Source organism: Eublepharis macularius, chromosome 16, assembly GCF_028583425.1.
Source record: "Eublepharis macularius isolate TG4126 chromosome 16, MPM_Emac_v1.0, whole genome shotgun sequence".
NCBI lineage: Eukaryota > Metazoa > Chordata > Lepidosauria > Squamata > Eublepharidae > Eublepharis > Eublepharis macularius.
This window is the reverse complement of record NC_072805.1, coordinates 27,375,501-27,396,702: the sequence shown is the minus strand read 5'-3', so window position 1 is coordinate 27,396,702 and position 21,202 is coordinate 27,375,501.

Below are 21,202 nucleotides of genomic sequence, written 5' to 3'. Positions count from 1 at the left end.
TGCAGCCTAACCAAATCACAAGGCTGTTAGGGCGATAAAGTGGATGAAAAGAAAACTAGTTTCTGGGAGATTTAGAGGGTAATGCCTGGCGAGAGCTGAGTATGGGAAGGATGTGATGTCCCTTCTGGGTGATCTCCACTAGGCTGCCTCCCCTAGTCTCTGTGGTTTTTACCATAGGAAAGAGGGGGATTCCTAGAATGTCATTATGTGGATGCCATTTTTTCTCCCATCCTCTACTTCAAAGTAAGCCTCTGAGAACTGAGTGAGATTTTCCTCTTAATATATGGGATCAGGCTACACAAAACCAATTCCCCTGAAAAGAAGTGGTTTTCTTGGGTTGCTTGGATTTAGGAGATAAGTGTAAGTATCCATTTGCTTGGATTGGGGAGATGGGGATGAGTGTCCATTTGTCAATGTTATTAATAGTTACCTTATTTATATATCCTTCATATTTAGATCTTAAACTTCTTCCAAGTAACTACTTATTTCTAAGTGATGCAGTTAGGATTCATGATATAAATTGGTTTTCTCCGAGTCATTGCCAAGATAATGTAATGACCTCGTGTTGTATACTTTATTATTATCTGAAAATTTGGATTTTATTGAAACTCATAATGTCTGACTGCCTCAACTAATTAGTGATTCCTGACACTTGGCAAGAAATTCAATCTTCTATGTAAAAGTTAGCAATCGACAATTGTCAAGCCTCTGTCAATTTAATAAGAAGACTTTAACAAAGATGTACACTTCAAACAAGACACACAATTACTTTTCACAGTTCAGAGAACATGATCATCACTGAAAATTAGTTTTAAGATAATGGTGCTGCTGTCTGTATTCACTCTATGCACCCATGATCGCAATAGTGTTCAGGCCTTGAAACGGGACTTCTTAATTTTGAAGAACCTGAGATCTCAATCCGGTCCACTCCAGCTCCAACTGTCAGCAGAGTGGTCAGGTAAGGGAACTGATTAACAGTAACAAAAGCTTTTTTTATGGAACTATCAAACTGGATAGAAAGAGAAGAGGATAAATCTCGCTGTCTTGCTAGACGAGAGAGCATATGCACAGAGTTCTAGAAGAAAGTCTTAAGAATAGCTTTCAGCAGACAGACAAGGAATGCAGCACTCCAGGCAGTGGTTCCATGGCTTGAGCTGGGGGCTGAGATTGGCCTCCTTGGAAGGAGGAAGAGGCAGCAATTTGTCCTGGGCATCTAGGTACTTTGTCAGGGGGAAGAGCCAGGTGTCACAAAAGGTGGCTCCGCACTCCCGGCTGACAGTTACTTCTTGTGCTCAGCCCACCCATCTCACCTTGTTGCCTTGAAGGATTAGCTGGCTGCTGTTTACAAAGCCAGGTAGGATTTTTTTCCCCACATTGGCCAAGGAGGGTAGGAGGTTTTTTGCCTACCTTGTACTGCCAACAGATGTTCGAAGTAATTGGCCTGGGTGGTGCCTGGTAGTAAGGTCACTGGCAGGATAGACTTTGGGGATAGAGAGTGGGCTGGAGCATCCCCTTGGCACCTCCTCATTGGTGGAGAAATGGGGTCTGACAGGAGCAGATGGTATGCTTCTGACGGCTACCACTACCTGGGCTGTCTGCCTCCGGGGAGCCCCAGGTGCAAGTCCTTCTCTCATGCTGTGTGGCTGAGGCTTTAGGAATTTGAAGAAGAGAACTATTTGCCTGGCTGGCCACGTCCAACCCATTCCAAGGATGGTTCCTACCCGGGGCAGTGGGGCTCATCCAGACAGGTCAAGGCAGAGGTCCAGGGTTGACCCCGTGGCTTCACCTGTATGGCTAGTTGGCCCTTGCCATATTTACTGGTTGATGTTATGGTTAATAAAGCATCTCATTAGCTCCAAGCCCTGAGTCTGTCTCTTTCCTCTGACTGGGAAAGAAGGTTTTAGAAAGAAGGTTCCTTTCACCAACAGTCCTGTCTAACTACAACTAGCTGCCACTTGCAGGATCTTTTCCTCTTCTTCTTCATACTCCAGTCATTACTATACTCCAACATACTCTTTGAGAAGACAGCTGCAATCCTAAGGACTTTCCTAGGAGCAAACCCCAATAAATAACATGGAATTTATAGCCAAGGAGACCTGCTAAGGATTGTTCCCTGTAGTATTTTTCCTTATCATAACCAAGAAGTAGTAGAAAACTTCCACAATTTTTGGAAAGGAGGTCAGCTCAATGAAGTTGCCCAAGACTCGAAGGAATTGCAGTGGAACCTCAAACAGATTGGCTGGTGTGTGTGTATGTGTGTGTGTGTGTATGTGTATGAGGAATTAAGGCTTATGAGGATAAACAGGACTAGAGATGGGCACAAACCAAAATACGAACCAAATTCATGTCGGACCAATCCAATTTGTGGTTCGCGAACCAGCGGTTTGTCAGATCCCATTTCTGATGAACTGCCATGAACTTTAGGCTGGTTCATTTGGTTCATTTTTTGGTTTGTCATTGCAGAAAGCCTGGTACCGATCAATCAGTTTCCTAGGCAACAGGGGATGGACTTCCTGCAGACCTTCTGCTGATCCGAAAGTTACCTTCTGCTGACCCAGAAGTGATGGTTTTATGACCCGGATGTGATGTTTTCACAAACCAAACAAACCAGTTCGTGGACCAGGGGCAGGTTCGTGAAAGTTCATGGTTCATGGTTTGTGAAATATGATGAACCATGAACAACATGGTTAATTTTTTTTCTGGTTTGTGCCCAGATAAAACATATTGTTTTATCTTCGAACAGGTATGTTACCATTAATCTGTCTATAGGATACATCTTATACAGAGATGCTCAAGTGTAGGGAGATACAATGTTAGCCGGGAAGCTTAGTTTTAAAAGACAGAGCTGGTGGAGACCCCTCCTCAGAGGATTTGTTAATTTCATTTTTGCCTCCTCCAAGGCTCTGTCAATTTCACCTCCCCTTCAGGGAAGTGAATATGAAATTAACAAAACCTCTGAGGAGCAATCTATGCCAGCTGTCTTTTTAAACTCAGCTTCCCAGCTAATATTGAGTTTCCCTACACTGGAGTGTCCCCGCATAAGATTTCTCATGAAGAGAGGTTCCATGCGTGGTCAGAAAGATATGCAAGTCCTGAAATGCTAGAGTTATAGACTTTGAAATACTTTGAAGTCATTGGGCTTAGAAGGATGTAACTTTTCTTAGAAATACACTGCTAGACACATGCCCATGCAAAAAAGGCACACTTTCACCCTGGTCTAAATTCACTCCAGGGAAACCTAAGTGTAAAGGGCAAAAAAACCAACCTCTCATTTCTTATGATAAAACAAACTGTTGGCTTAGATTCCAGATAGAAGTTTGCACTCCAAAAAATTCATTTTAATTACATTTCATAATTTCAGAAAGGGCGTGAATATTGCTTTCATGAAATTTTGGGACACTAGATAGTGTTTGGGGAATTGTTGTAGGAAGGAAATACTGACACTATTCTTAACAAGGCCAACAGTCCCTTCATGCCAACAAAACTAGCAGACCTCTCATTTCCTGCAATTCATTTCACAAGTATTGATGGGCCCATTCTTCCATCTCAGCAAATGGACTTTCAGCAATGGAAAAACTGGAACTGCCTGACTATGGAATGAACTGCGTTTCACAATAACTTCGACTCGTGGCTTAGAAGTTAATGAAGCCATTTGAGTTCAGTACTTTAATCTCTCAAATTGGTTTATCTCAGCCTAGTGGCCGCTTCTTATTTCATAATATGCCTAACACAAAATATCTGCAAAGGCTTACAAAATTAAACTAAGGCAAGAGTGTACAATTTTGAGCTCATTAGGAGCCATTCATATGTTCATCTGTCTCATTAGACATGATTTTCATGAACTGGGAAAGTGCTTTGGAATCTGCAATTTTTAATTTCCCTGCCAACTGGTATAAGGCTTTTTGGATTGTTACTTTCTTTTCATTTATTTTAACGCGTTAAAAGCTAGAAAGCAGGGGAAATCATAAACACAAAGAATACAGCGAAACAAGGAAGATTGACAAGAAAATGATATGACGGACATGATAGCTTATTGTAGATGGTTGAGAACTTGATCTCAGAAGGTTCACCTAGGGATGAATGGATTCCTCTAAACTCTGGAATTGGAAGGGCTCCTTGTTATTGTTCTGTGCTCCCTCTATACATTGGATTCTGCTCCAATTGCCTTTTTGCAAAAAAATGAGGATTTAGGGGAGCTGATAATGGGTTCAGTGCATATGAAAAACCACAAGTAAAACAATGACTTTCTCAGGAATTCCTCAAGGGCATACTAGCAATCTCACAGAGTAAAATAAAATAAGAAATACATAAGAATGTTTTTTCCAAAGAATGAGGCATTGTTTTGAGGATTTTTTTTTTAAATGATACTGTTCTGCAGGAAAGCAGAAGCTTATTATATAAGACAGGACAGAAAGGTCAAAAAATCCATTCATCCTTAGCTGAACCTTCTGGGACCAAGTTCAGCTCATGCAAAGAGTCAAAGGAGGGCTATATTAAGGGCTGCCACTAGAGGTATGCATAATGGGGGGAAAGAGCCAAAAATGCATACAGAACTCGCCGGTTCAGCTTGTTAAAGCAGCTTCTGGAATGCTGAACCAAATCTGGGGAACTAAAATGTAATGAGTCCCTCCTACCAAAAAGTTTGTGCATTTCTTTTCAGTTCATATCTTCCAGCTACAGGCAGGCACTGGGCTTACCTCACAGGGCAGCCCCTTGTTTTCCTGAATATGTGCCAATCAGATCCCAGGGAGAGAGAAACTTTATGTTAATAATTAACTCTGTTAGCAGGAAGAGGGATTGAGACCAATGCATGTGAGTGCATTTCCCCACCTCTCCCTGTTGCTACTTGAGAAATTGTATTTTCTGCCTCACTTGCAAGGGAAGACCTCTCCCCTCTCCTCCTGTCATCTTGGGAAATGTTTGGAAGGAAGACTTCAATAAGAGTGTGCAATTCAAAAGACATTTCACTTGGAGAAAACATTATTGAATAACATGGGACTTACATCTGAGTTGACCTATTTAGGATTGCTTCTATAGTCCTTTCGTAAACAGTCCCTGTGAAGGCTGTCCACCATCTCGTTTTAAATGTGTTGTTTTTAATGAATATGCATTTTATTGTATTTTAATTGTATTTTTAATATATTGGTATCTACCCTGAGCCCGCTTGTGGGGAGGGCAGAATACAAATTTGAAATAAATAAATAAATAAATAAATAAATCCTGCCTGTCCCACAGCAAAAGGAATACTTATTGGGGAAATATAGGTCTATTTTTTGGGGGGGGGATTTGGCCAATCATTCTGCTTGCCTGCCTGCTTGCACTTGGGTGATGGAGAAGATTGACAGCAAGAGTTCCCCATTTTGCAGTGGAACACTGAGCATCAAAAGAAAGGACTTGGATTACCCCTCATTGTGGGAAGTTGGGAACAACTCTACAAAGAACAAGGAAACATGAAATAAACAAGCAACAGCAGAATGCAAATGTAATAAGTTCTTGGCATGATAGGATTGTTTTTACTGTTTCCACACTACACTGGGCAGTATGCTCTCCTACTAGGAATTGCCCTACTGCCACTGCTCCACCTGCTGACACTTGCCTTCAACGGGTCTGTGGTTGTGTGTGAGATATCTTGCTTGAGGAAAAGCTGAGTGGATAGATACTTTAGTCTACGAGGAAGACTAATGGTTGATGCTGCTTTTGTTTAAGTTCAAAACCTTTTTCCCCACCCACCCCCTGAAAATAACAGTATGCATTTGTGCATATAATGGCAATCTGTGTACAATGGACCAAAACTTATGAAAATGGGGGAAAAATGGATCCGTTCCAAGCCAGCAGTGACTGACCTGGAACAAACTAATAATGAATCAGAATTATTCAAGAAACTCTGGAAACTGAAACAGAAATGGAAATTTTCTTGGTGCAGACTCCTAGTTGCCACCCAAGGCTTGAAACTGGTTGGAAACTTACCCAGTGGAGGGACTTGGACATCAGTTCTGGCATGGCACAGAACTGATGCCATCATATCACCGGCAAGACTCTAGCTAACGTGTTGCCTGACATAATGACATCACTTCCAGGTTGTGCCAGAAGTGGCATAATAGCATTGGGTGATGCTGAGTGAACCAACCAACCAATTTCCCCAGACATTTTGCCCCTGCCAGAGGCAGTGCCAGCAGGGGGTGGGAGGTGTCCCACCAAAGTGAGAGACTTAACCTGACACTATTGGATCCAATGGCCACGGTTTGAATCAAACTCATTATAGGAATTAAAGTGCTCATTTACTAAGATCTGCTCCAGGGGTCTCATCACATACACCCCAGTCTTCTGAAGTAAGGTGGCTGGGCACTAGGAACAAGGTCCCTTGGGTGTAGAATATTCTTAACATGTATAGCCTTTTGAATCTAGATGTCAGGCAAAAATCTCTATTTCCCCCCCTCAGGCTTTTAAAACATCCCCCTCCCTAATGATTGAATTTATAACCAGGGCTTTCTTTCAGCGGGAATGAGGTGGAACAGAGTTCCGGGCAACCTAAACTCCCCTCTGTCTGGAGATCAGGGGGTGTGGCCACCCCCTGATTTTTGCCGAGGGAGATTTAAACTTTAAAAAACTCCCCTCTTGTTCCAGCTGACCCAAAGTTATGTCATGTCTTGAGTTCCACCACTGAGTTCCACCACCTCTTTTCCCAGAAAAAAAGCCCTGCTTATAACCCAATATATTTTGTTAAGTTGAATTGTTTAAGAACTTTTAAAGCATGGAACTTATATATTTTTTGCCTTAATGTGAGTCTGATGTGGTTTTGTATTCAGCATTTATGTTGATACATTCATATTTTTGTTTACTGCCTGAAAACTTCTCTGATGGGTTTGTGCTGATTCAGTAGCAGGGTATAAAGCATATACTTCTATTGCAATGCCATTAGATTAAATTAGCTGCAAATTTATTCTCAAGAATGTCACTATTATTGTCAATAAACATATTGTGAAAGTGTCAGGTATGACATACAGATTTGAGATCTAATACTGGTTGCTAATGGATTATCCTTTATGAAATGCTTCATTAAACGCTTATATGTCTGTTTCTAAGTCTGTTGGATCAAGAACTAGCATTTGCAACTGTTAAATTTTTCTGTGTATTCAGCATCTTTGGCCTGAAATTTCTGAAGACACGTTTAAAAACAGAGAGTGTGGGAAGTGTGGGTGTAAATAAGAGAAGTAACTTCTAGGTCAACGATCAAGGATCCCCTCCTTTCCTGTCCCTGAAACAGACTTTCTCTCTTCATAGATATTTAACTGGACAAGACACAGATGGAGATCAGCAACACATTTTTATTTAACAGAAAATAAGGTGTTAATTACAGAGTAAAGGTTTTGTGTGGAATACTTCAGTATATAAAGTAAAACAGGCTCTCAACTTCACTACGTTTAAGATCGGAATGTCGGTCCTTAAAACAGGATGTTTTTTATCTCATCAAATAAAGTTTCCCCACCCACCCCCTCCAAACTAACCATAAATCCTGTATTGAAAGTCTGGATAAACTGACACTTTTATCCAGAAAAGAAGCTCGCCGACTCACAGCGGACTGTGTCGCAACCGAGGGTGAGGCTGAGGTGGAGGCGTGTCCAGCAATGAAAGACGAGGAGTGGCAGGAGATCCTCTTCTGTGGGCAGAAACGTGGTTGGTGTAATTCCAGAAGCACTTCAGCAGTAGCAGGATGCTTTCCCACCCACCCATTGTTCTTCAGAGGTGGCCTGTGGGCCAGTCACAACTTTAGAGATTCGTTGCTTTTGAGGCATTAGGCCAGGTCCTTAGGGGGTGAGAAGGGCATTTGGGCAGCTTACCCCTGTGAATAAGGGAGACAAGGGCCAGCCAGCGTGGCTGGTGGCAGAACACCACTTGCTGTCCCACGGGCCAGCATTGGGCTGGGGTGTTATGCATCGAACAGCATGGGGCCTTTCAATGCCAAAGGATCCGCTGCCCATATGCCTGGCCAATGCTCCAATCTGGTTGTAATCAATAAAGTTGTGGCCATTCCAACCAAACAAGTTGTCAGTGTTTCATTTGGCGGAACCCAGCTGGCACATAGCACATAGGTGGCTACCACAAAATACATGTTGGGGGGGGGGAGTTTGTCTTCGCCCTTCTTAGTTGAGGTTGGCATGCACCCCTCCCATCAAGGGGAGCACTGTGAACTCTGATTGGCTGACAACCACTTGGATTTGAAGGAGACCAAAAATTTACAAAGATTGGTTCAGAGTCCTGGATGATAGGAGGAACTTTTGGAGACCATTGCCACAGTTCCCCATTGAAAATAACAGTCCCCAAAATTCAAATCTCTCCCACTGCCGTCCCCAAAGAAAAACATGGGTTTGGAACCCAAACTTGTAATATCCTACCAGAAGAACAGCAATCATGGTAAAGCTGCTCCCCATCCCACCACCAAAATTATAACATTTTTTTTTCATGATGCATAACCCAAGAGCCTGGCAAAAGGACAGCAAAGATGTCCACAAGATGCCAAGCAAAAAATGGGTGCCCTTACGTTTTTGGAGGCTAAGGAGAAAGCCTAAAAATGAGAAGGAAGAGCAGAGAAGGGCCAGAGACACTATGATAGCATTAGACCTACAAAGATGGAGAAGGCAAAGTGCTATTTTCCATCACCAATGCAGCTCTCCTTAAGCAGCCTGTGCACTTTCCATCTTCATCAGAGATTCTTCCTTGAGCTGTCAACTTAAAAAGGCTTTCTAATATTATTGTTGTATTGTAATTTTAGTTATGGAAAATACCGTGTGAGATTTACTAAGCAAATTCAATAGGGCAGTGCAGAGATCGTATAAAGATATGGCTGAATTAATTATCATCTATAAATGTTGGGTCACACTGAGACATTAGAATCTATATTGAGCAAGGAAACCAAGATGATTTCCACTCCACATGAGGAGGAAGTATTATTATCATTACTATTGTCATTATTACTTGCGAACATTTGTTTGGTTTTGAAAATCCCTAAGCACATTCCTTATGTTTTTTTCTGTACACATCCACAGAAGCCTGATAACTAGTGGTGACTTTATGATTCTTGATTCACTTATGCATAATGAAATGTCTAAAGGTAAAGGTAATGTCTAACCCTTACATATTACTAAATATCATGATACCCTTTTTTATGACTCGCCTTTCTGCTGTTATTTCAAGCTATCTTCAAAAGATGGAACATCACTTTAACAATGTTTTATCTCCCTTCCTGATTTCATGAAAATTAAATAGTTAAATCTATCTAACATTCTAATCTGCCCTGAGCCTGCTGATGCGGGGAGGGCGGAATACATAAACAAACAAACAAACAAACAAACAAACAAACAAACAAACAAACAAACAAACAAACAAACAAACAAACAAACAAACAAACAAACAAACAAACAAACAAACAAACAAACAAACAAACAAACAAACAAACAAACAAATAATGTGGTTTTAATTGTTAGCCACCTCAAGCAGGACTCAGGGGAGATGGCATAGGACAATCCTAAATAAGTAACACAGGTTACCTCCATTGATTAGTATGCTGGCCTGAAAGCCAGTAATGTCCAGTGTGAGTAAATAGGCTGTGGACAACCTTATTAGAAATTGGATGAAGAAAAATGTCATATTTTAACTTTTTACACAAAACAAAACAAAGAGGTACCTCCACGTAAATACAAAGTCAAAAGGCGGAAACCGCAAGTGGAAACTAGAAAATCACAAGCACATCACAAAATGTATGAACCATTAGTCGAAAGCAGTGTTACAAGTAATTCATAGCAGGCAAGCCGCTCCTTATAGTCTTTGTGATGTGGTTGTGATATTGATTGATTGCACATTAGAATTTTGATTTTTGTACTATTGGGTACATTGACTATTTTCTAGCTTCCACTTGCGGTTTCCGCCTTTTGACTTTATATTTTAACTTTGGCAGAAGTATTTAAACACATATTTTAATGGGGGGGGATGACTTCATTAGGAGGTGTTGACCAATTCACAAGGGCAAACGAAGCTGTCTTCTATTGAGTCTGACCATTGGTCTATCAAGATCAGCATTGTCTATTCTGGTCAGTAGCTGCTCTCCAGGATCTCAAGCAAAGGTTTTTCATATCACTTACTACCTGATCCTCATGACTGAAGATGCTGGAGGTTGAACTTGGACATTCTGCATGCAAAGAATGGGCCTTAGAACAAGCAGTTGGATTCAGTTTGGCAGTAGAAAGTTGTTGGAGCCAGCCAAATGACTGGAATTCGTCCCTGGCATACTATCAGGAAAGAACTTTCATACTTTTTTGCCAGGGCGGGAGGGGGAGATCCTAGGACTTCATTTTCCTAAGTGAAGTCTTCTTCCAGAAGAAAGAGTCTGGCTCCATTGGGGAAAAAAAGAAAGCTTACTCAATTGTAAGACTCATTTAGCAGAAGACAGTCATAGGATCCAACAGGTCTTAATTTAGTCTAAGAAAAAGCTTAACTGCTTCATTACTAAATGGAGCATTAGCCACTCATATTTATCTGTGTTTTGGGTTGGGGGGGCACGCTCCCCTGTCATCCTCCAGGGAAAGCAAATACATTTCAATTTTCCATTCTGGAATTCTATTTCGGCTTGCAATTGAACTTGCTGCATGTGCAACCAACTATGAACACTGCTAGTTCAATGGCTTGAAAATAGCATCGGGAGAATAAATCTTTCACCCAGTAAGGGAGGAAAAAGTATTTAAGCTGCATCAGAAGTGATGAAGATTATGCCGAAAATTACTTCGTTCACTGACAATGTTTTAAGGAGTTTCAAATGAAAAATTAGCACTAAAATAAAATATATTCCAACTTATTTAGGTATTACCTTGCATTATGAATTCTCTTCTCCTCTTCTGTTTTGGGACAATACACAGAAACTTATCTAAAAAGATGAGCACATGTTCAGAGGGACATAGGTAACAGTATTTTAAAAAATGGTGAATCATTAAAAAATCTGCACTGTATCCACCTAGCAATTTACTCAGTCTCACACCATTTCCTCTACTTATACCAGTCCTCATTCCATTTGGCATTTGTCCAAGAAAAAACCATGATTCCCAATCCCAAACGTAACTTTTTCTGGTGGCCAAAGAAGACTTCCTTCCTTTTTTCGCCAGTAGAAAAGCTAGTTGAATTCAGTCTAATCATTCTATACCACAGTGTCTTGTACGTATTGCCTGTTTTGTTTGTTTGATTGATTGATTGATTGATTGATTGATTGATTGATTGATTGATTGATTGTTTAAACAATCGATTTATAGCCCGCTGTCCCTTCAAGCAGGCTCAGAGCGAGTTTCAACAGCATCAAATATACATAAATACAATACAATCTTACTATAAAACTAGTCCATAAATCTAAAACACTAGTCAAATAGTACAAACAATACTTATAAGTATAAACAGTTGCTATATGTATGATTCTGCTGCTATGTGATTTGGCACTGTTTAATGCCATGTTAATGTTAATGATTAGTTTCTGCTTAGTATCAACTTTGTTATCATATTTCTACTCATTTTATAGGTCTCTACAATACAAACTTCTATTGTACTGTTTTTTTGGATATCCCATTCCTGTTGATATAACTTGCACTGTTTAATTCACCTTCAGTCTCTGTGAGAAAAGCAGACTATGAAGGACACAAGCTAACAAACAAACTCTATTGCAGTGTATTTATTGTATGCATTACAATGGAATAGTCTGTTTCTTCCCTTTGATGTTTGTGTGAGTTGGTTTGGTCTTGTGGGGTAGACACTCTACAGATAAACATCCTGCTAAGTTAGTTCTGTTTGTTAGTTCAAATTGTAAAATAGATGAGCTCCCTGTCCCACACCTGAAGCTCCTTGCTAATAAATGGAAGCTGTTTTACTATTGGTCTGGTAGAGAGAGACTGGCCCAAGGTAACCCAGAGATCCTCATGGTGTCAGTGGACAGATAAACCTCCTAGATCATAATCTGACACCCTAACCACTAAACTCCTTAGATGTGTAACGACAAGCCATCTATCCTGTATGAGCCATGCGGCGCAGAGTGGTAAGCTGCAGTACTGCAGCCCAAGCTCTGCTCATGACCTGAGTTCTATCCTGGCGGAAGCTGGGTTCAAGTAACCAGCTCAAGGCTGACTCAGGGCCAAGCTACACATGACGAATGACACTTGAATGGCAAGTGTATTTCTCCCTGTTCACTTGCCCTCCACTCAATCCACTTGCCGTTCAAGTGTCATTCGTCATGTGTAGCTTGGCCCTCAGCCTTCTATCCTTCCGAGGTCAGTAAAATGAGTACCCAGTTTCCTGGGGGTAAAGTGTAGATGACTGTGGACGGCAATGGCAAGCCACCCCGTTAAAAAGTCTGCCAAAAAAAGTCATGATGCGGCATCCCCCAATGGGTCAGTAATGACTCAGGGCCAAGCTACACATGACGAATGACACTTGAACGGGAAGTGGATTTTGTAGAGGGCAAGTGAACAGGGAGAAATACACTTGCTGTTCAAGTGTCATTCGTCATGTGTAGCTTGGCCCTCAGTACTTGCACAAGGGAATACCTTTACCTTTAACCACTAAACTGTGTTGGTTCTTTGTAGCATGTTTATGGAAAGTGCCATCAAGTTGCAGCCAACTTATGGCGACCCCTGCTGGGGTTTTCAAGGCAAGGGACAAACAGAAGTGGTTTGCCATTCCCTGCCTCTGTGTAGCAACCCTGGACTTCCTTGGTGGTCTCCCATTCAAGTACTAATCAGGTCTAACCCTGCTTAGCTTCCAGGATCTGATGAGACTGGGCTATCCAGATCATGGGTCTCTGAAGCACACTTATCTAATAAATATTTATTTATTTAGATATTTATACCTCGCTCTCCTCCCCCTGGGGTCTAAAGTGGCTTTCAATATCAGTCTACCCTCCTCCATTTTTTCTTCACAACCACAGGTAAGTTGGGTTAAGAAAGAGTGACGGGCCTAAGATCAACCAATGGACTTCCATAGCAGAGTTAAGTATTCAAACCCATATCTCCCAGATCCTAGTCTGGCACTCTAACCATTATACAATACTGGCTAAATATAATTATGTATCCTACATATAATTTTAGCCCGCTCTGTGGAACTTCCCAGACATCAATCTCCTCAGTTGTGTAACGACAAGCCATCTATCCTGTATTTTTCTTCAAATAGCACGTCATGATTTTGTATTACTGTGTATTCTCATATTTAGTATTACCATGTTTTGGGGACCTGTCATTTTATATAGGCTATGCAATCAACTGTCTAATGTGTTATTTCAACATATACTTTTTAGAAGCTAGTGGAAGGCTTATGGAAGGAGGAGGACAATGTCTCTTGTAACATATATTCTGTTTGCTTTATTGAGGACGTGATACAGAGGATAGATTAAAATACCTGCTACTCTGTGATTTTTGCAAAATATACCTTGGCAAATATAAATCTGTCAAATATTGCAACTAAGTTTGGTATTATATACTGGGAAAATAGCAATATAGCATTACTCTCCAATATAACTGAACTTCAGAAAACATTGGGAAAAAAAGAACCAAGAACTAGAGTTCAAATAAAATCTAACTATCTTTGATATGAAGAAGTTTATGATGGCATAACATCTGAGATTGGTATTTCTCTCTTTATTAATTCTTGTAGATCCCCCTCAGTATTACTCTTTTTGATTCATTTTATCATTTCAACTTCCACTGTACTTTCAAAAGCCTTATGGGGATTTTTTTTTACTCACTTTCATTTAGATGTTCTTTATTTTGAAAGGTAAGCTTTTTGCTTTATGTTATTCCTAGCTTTCCAACCACAATTATAGTGACTGACAAAATCATGAACCTTTTTGGTAACATTTGCATATGTTTACAATAATTATGGTAGTTTTCACATATTTTTTTCCATTGCAGAGCCCATTTCCTGTAGTGATCTCTTAAGCCACCACTCAAAAACACATGAAACTGCATTATCCTGAATCAGGTCATTGGTCTCTCAAGGTCAGTTGATTGAGGATGGTGTTATCCAGCTCCTGTGTTCATATAGTCCCCACCGCCGCCAGTTTCAGCTTACAATCATAGATAAATTGTGTTCATAATGTTCCTCATAATATTAGTGCTGCACCAACCTGTTTAGAACTTGAGTACCCTGGACCCAATTGAGTCACCATACACATTGGGTTAGATACTACCTGCTTTTCCACTGGTGAACAAGGAAGGGGAGGTCACCAAAAAGCCTATGCAAGGGATGGTGGGGGGATCCACATGGACAAAAGCTATACAGGACAGGACAGAAGTGGGAGGAAAATTAGGCAATGTTAAATAGAAATGCTGGTTCAGTCCAACCAGCTGCATTTTGTAAAAGGGCATTTTGCTGCCATTGTGATGCATACAACCTCATTAAAAAGGCCTCCGCATTTTTGACAAATGCTATTTTTTCCTCTCTGCAGTTCTATCAATAGAAGATTAAAAAGAAGGATTTGCAATGAAAATATCCATGCTATAAATAAATGCTCTCAGTGGAGCAAACTATGTTTGAAAGCGATCGGGGCTTTGGATCTTACAAGAATGATATCTGCAAAACCAATGTCAAATGCTAGTGAGGGGCAAGTGATCAATTCCACCAGGGCATTTGGCTGCATTCTTGTGTTGACACTTTACATAGGTCATGACTGACGCAATACAAAAATTCAAATAGAAGAAAGCAAGGTTATAGACAGTCAACAGTGTCAAAAGGTAACAAAAGATGCAGCATTTGCTGTTTTAGCAGATACATGAAAGTCAAAGAAATAAAAAATAGGGGGGGAAGTGGTGTAGGCTGAAAATATCTTTATGCCCCAAACCAGAATCTGTTATCCAACAGAAACAACACATTGCCCCCCCCCCGCCATCGAAATGAAGAGTTGGGAACTAAAGAGCCGTTTTATTAAAATGACAACATATCTGTCAACATGGCAAAGGCCTAACTAGCAGTATAGGTCAGGCCCTGGAGTCCCGCCTGGACCTTCCCCCTGACATGTTTCGGCATTCACCCACTGCTCCAGGTGTGAGCCATCCATCATATGGCTGGGACTTGTCCTGGCCAGGTGAAGTGGTTCACCCCCTTAAAGCTCCCCCACCCAGCTGTGAAGCTAGAGGAGGACCAGCTTGTCCAGGGGTTCATCACCAGGCAGTCTGTTCTCAGAATTGGGCTGTGAAGCAGCCAGCTGCTCCTGACAGACTCCAATTCCCCACCAATGGGGATATGCCAAGGGTGCTCACTGGCCCACTCATTTCCCCCGCCTTCTAACCTGCCAAGGAAGTGACTATACAACCCACCATAGCCAATTACCTCCCCAAGTTGACAGTGCAAGGTAAGCAAAAATTTCCTCCCCCAGATTGCCAATTGTGGGAAAAGGAGAAAAAAATCCTACCTGGCCCCGATAAACAGTGACCAGCCAAACTTGCACTGAAATAGGATGAGGTGGGTGGGCCGAGCACGAAGTGCAACTGTGACACTGAGGAGTGGAGTGGCTTATAAGGCCTCCAGCTCTGCCCCTCATGTGTTCCTGGGTAGCGGGAAAGCACCGTTGCCTCTCCTTCCTCTGAGGAGGCAAATCACGTCTCCTTGCTAGCCGTGCCATATTTTATGAAAAAGAATAATAACCAAATACAGCAGGTCTTAATTTTTAAAAAATGTGCTACTAGACACACACATCCCAGGCAATTTTGTGGGAGTAAGATGTGAGGTTCCAAGAGAATATTTGTCTATTTCATACCTGGAGATAGGGGGAGGGGGAGAAGCCTGGCTTTGGGGAGGGGTGGGACCTCAGCAGGCTTTAATGTCAGAATGTATTCTCCAAAGAAGGCATTTTCTCCATAGGAATTGATTTCTGTAATCTGGAGATCAGTTGTAATTCTAGAAGAACTCCAGCCCCTCCCAAAGGTTGGCAACCCTTTATGGCTCTTGTTTGCTCCTCATTCTATAGTAATGGCCGAAGATTTTGTGCAACAGTTTCTCACAGAGAAGGAGCGATCCTTGTTCTATGAACTTGGTTCGCCTCATTATCATATTGAGTATAGAGTAGTGCTTGCGAAACATATTTTATAGGTATTGATTAATGTATTCCATTTTGCATGACCCTTGTTGTTTTCTTCAAGTCCCTCTGAGCTAACAAAATGTTGTGGTTGTTAGGCTGGATGTTTACTCAATTAATTAGACTGTAAATTGCAAGAGATACCTAGTGTGGGCAACATGTGGAGTCAATTGCAGGAAAGCTGAGATGTTATTTCAGGAAACGTATATAGCGCCACCGAAAAGCACCATTTATTTTCAAGCAACTGTTCTGAAAATGGAATGTCCGATTTCTTAGCAGAGTGACCTCACTGTCATCCAAGCCCTGATGAAGCCTGATGAAATGGCATTCTAATATTTGAATTCAGTCGGTGGTGCCTAATCCGCATTTACGTTTCCAGTTTGATATTTTGAGCTTGAAATTAACGTTCACATTGTTGTGTGATTTGGAGGGTGGATGAATTACACTGTTTTTATTGATGAATTCAGTTTCTTAAAACATATGAAGCTGCCTTATATCAAGAGTACTGGAGATGTCAGCAATCAAACTATGACCATCTGCCCGCAAATATTGTTAAAAGATCTCAAGCTGTAGGTGTTGATGATCTTTCTTTGTCTGTTCTCCTATACTGTCCAGCCAGAGAGTTAAGATATTTTTCTCAAGCCCTACATTCTCTGCCTCTGCCTGCAGAGGTGAGGTGGATGGTGGCCAAAGAAAGGACTTTTTCAGTGGTGGCACCTCATCTGTGGAATAATAATAATAATAACAACCACAACACTTGATTTATATGCTGCCCTTCAGGACAACTTAATGCCCACTCGAAGCAGTTTACAAAGTATATTATTATTATCCCCACAACAACCCCCTGTGAGGTGGGTGGGGCTGAGAGAGCTCCGAGAAGCTGAGGCTGACCGAAGGTTACCCAGCTGGCTTCAAGTGGATGAGTGGGGAATCAAACTCGATTTTCTAGATTAGAGTCTTGCCGCTCTTAACCACTACACCACTATACCAACTGGCACTACACGAAACTTCCTCTGACCTGCTTTCCTTTAGGCACCAGACCAAAGTATTTCTTTTTACTCCTTTTTTTAAACTAAAGGATTTCAGCTTTTTAAGCATTTTTGTCTTCTAGCCTGAGGACTGTTTTGTGATTATTATTTTAGGCTGTTGAATGTTGCCTGTGCTGTTTTTATGCCCCTGGTTTATTTTTAAAGGCTTGCTTTTATGCTGTTGGTTTTACCATATTGTTCTAGCTTGTGTGTTTGTTTATTTAATTAGATTTTCATTCATTCCTTTAATGCTCTGTCATTTAAAAAATCAGTGTGGTATTGCATACTTTATAGACGGAAGTTCTACTTTAATACATACAACTGGAGTACTCAATTTTTCCTCTAGTTAAAACTAAAATCGTATCACCTAGCATTATAGCTTTTTCACTGGATCCCCTTGGGAATTTATGGCTATTGAGCCATTTGGAGAAGAAAGAGGTAAAAAAGAATGAAGTTAAACTTTACCACAGTTCTTTGGTTTTATTAACACTAGCATTCCATTTGCCTATAACAATGTCTCTTTGTAAAATACCTATGAAAGGAATTTAAGCTATTCACACTAGATTGCTTCCACTTCCAACATCCTTTTGTAATCTGCAGATTAAATACATTATATCTGTGTGTACCCCAGTCATGTGAATGATCTGAAACATGGCTGAATCATGGGTCTATTCAGAGGCCACAAACAAACTAGAGCAATAAGCAAAAACTTGGTCTACCATTGTGCTCTCTTCTCCCATCTTCCTCAGGGCAAACTGAAAAGCCAAAATGGCCCTGGAAAGGGCCAGAGTTGGTGCTGAGCTAGGTGCCACTGGATCAAGTAAGCCAGGGGGTTCAGGAGAGGCTGCCCCCATGATATTTCCCAATGTCCGTAATGACCAATCTTCTCCTGGTCCTTTTCCCAAAGCTGCAATTAATTTTTTCTCAATTTAGGACAACTTTGGTCAAACTCCAGTTTCTGTAACATCCAAACAAATTGGGAGTTGTGTCTTTTGCAGAAACCAGGATTCCAAATCACAATTAAAGAGTATTTTGTGTGAATGGCTACAATCCCCTACAATGATCACCTACCATTTGGGAGTTACTTTTTTTAATGAAAAGATTCCCTTGTCCTAGTAACAGTGATGCTATCACACATCTAATCATATGTGGGGATGTGACAACATCACTAAGGGGCAATTAAGTTAGTGCTGAGTTAGGGCCGTCCTTATTCTGGAAGAACTGCACTCTCTCTAAATGACTTCTTCCAGTGATGTCATCACAGATTCAAATTTGACTGGCTGCATGAAGGTATCATTGTTAACGGAAAGAATAACTAATTGTTAATGGAAAAAAATGTGCCAAAACTGTGGTTGATTGGGGCATAAAAGGTAGGTTTGGGGGGTGTTTGGACAAAATTTTTATACTCCACCCAGAACTCAATTTCATGCCACAAAACATTCTCTGAAAACATACAGTCACTTTTAAATATCACCACTTGAATGAATCTATTGCTCACTTGGAAGGTTTAGAAAAGAAAGATTTCCTGGAGGGGGCAAATCGAACAGGTAGCAGGAGGTGAGAATGAGCTCAGCATCTTCCAAAATACGTCTGCAGTTGCATTAATATAAACAAGATAGCAGAGATTTTCTCCTGTCGGCTTCAATACATGCCTCTCTAGAGGACTGAGGTGGCACAATTAAAAATCATTTACAGATGGAGAAAAAATAGGTATCTCTTTTCACTGTTGCCACTCATTGTGGTCTATTCATCAGCTTCAAACAATAGTTGTGAAGATATTGCTACACTATGTAGAAAGGTATTTTCACACGGTATTATACATTTATTTCCTCTGAAACAAAGTAGGTGTTGCATGATTTAAAAGGAACGAAGAGATTTGATCTGTTTGGCTGCATCCACACATTGGGTTGGATCTTGGCTTCTTCTTATAGTACAAGAAAGTGAGGTGGGGCAGAAGGGATGACATCACAAACACAGCAACATCACTCCAGGTCCATAACACTCTAGGAATTTCTTAATCCCTATGGTCTTTATATGATGATGTCAGTTCTGGTGCATCACTGTGATGTCACTTCCAGATGTTCTCTCTTCACACCTTTCTAAGTCTATTGAAGTCGATGAGCTTTAAAATGTGTGATTCTTTTTATGATTGGTCTGCCAGTTAAAGATGCCTTAGAAAAGTAGAATTGTTCCGCAAGATGTAGGTGAACTTCCCTAGCTGTGATGGGTTAACATGAAGGCTGAGTGCTACATGACATCTTAAGAACATGGGCATATATTTATATGCATACACACTATACTAAAGATACAGCCTCCCTATATACCCCTTAGAGCTTTAAATCTATCTATACAAGTGTCCTGAGTGACTCATCAATGCCCAGCCCAAACCCCTGGACCTAGAAACACGAAATTTGGGGAGAACATTCCTTTCATGATGTAAACACCAACTAAGAAAGGATTTTAAGAAATTCACCCCCTGAGGGGGTAAAATATGTTTTCCCATAGGGATACCACTTCCCTGTGTGGCTGGCAGGCTGCTGCCTGCTTCTCCTATATGCCGCCAACTGCCAACTCGGCCACTCTTCCCTGATTGGGCCAGCCTTTCAAGGTCATTTGCATATGCGGCCTGATTGGTCATCACCCCAACATTCTAAACAGTATGCAGTTGCTGTTGGGAGTCATTGAATGTGTCCTGAGGTAAAATACACCTCCCAGTCTGCCCTTCTAGGGTTGCCAATCTCCCTGTGGGGCCTGGCTTTCCAGTGTGGCTGGCAGGCTCCTACCTGCTTGCATCACCGCTCCCTGATTGGTCAGCTGTGGAACTCTGTGTTCTGAGGTAAAAATCAGGTAAAGGAAACTGCAGACAGTTGAAGAAAGACAGTACAAAACTCATGAATAGGGATTTTATATAGAAGTCAGTATGGCAACTGAGTTTTTCTGGGGAGATGGTGCACGACCTTTCTAGGGGCCATTTCAATGTGAACCTCTCACATGAACCTGTCAAAGTGCCCACAACGCCACCCCTTCCTCAATCAAACTCCACCTCACACCTCTCACAGCCAATGATGGCAGCCTCTCGCACCTCTTACTGTTGCCAAGAAGCCTCCTGGCAAGATACACCAATGCTAAAAAAAGAAGCAACTTAGAGATGTGGCAAAGAAATATGCACATCCTATTCCTGCAGTGCAACCTATGGAGTTCCTCAACACGCTCAGCCCTCCTGGCTTCCCAGCCCACAAGCTTCTCCTCAAAGCGGGGACTCCAGTGATGCTGGTCCAGAACCTCAGCCCACCAAAACTCTACAATGGCACCAGACTGTGAGTGAAAGCTCTCCACAGGAACGTCATCGAGGCCACATTCACCAGCAGTGCTCAGGGGGAGTTGCTGTTCATACTACGCATACCACTCATACCATCAGACAACCTCTTCGAGTTCAAGAGACTGCAGTTCCCCCTCAAGGTCTGCTTTGCTATGACAATCAACAACTCCCAGGGAAAGACCCTGAAGGTGGCAGGAATTGACTTGAGAGAGGACTACTTCTCACATGGGCAGTTCTCAGTGACCTGCTCCAGAGTGAGCTCACCCAGCAACCTGGTGATCCTAGCACCTTAGGGGAAAACCACTAATGTGGTCTACAAAGAGGTCCTTCACTAGGAAAAAAAAAAGGTTGTATATATTTTTCACTTTATTTATTGCACTACAATCTTTTTCTTTTAAAATTTCTTCAATAAATGTTACATTTTGAAATTCACTTCATCAGTTTTTGGCATCAACACGCTTCGCTTTATTCAAACTTCTTTGTGAAGCTTGAGTACTATGCTATTATAGTACAAAACCAACTCACCCCCCCTCCAAACCAAAAAATGTTACATACTCATAAGTATTATAACTGGATTTAAAGTAGTTAAATACCATAGTGAAGCATGGGTATCAAGCTAGTACTGTATATTCATATATAATCAATTCTAGGACTGACATGTTGTCTAATGTCAGTACTAGAATTGATTGTGTTCTGTTTCATCATTTCATCAACTCTGTATTGGATCCTTGCCAATGCTATGCCTTTGTAAACTTGTATTTA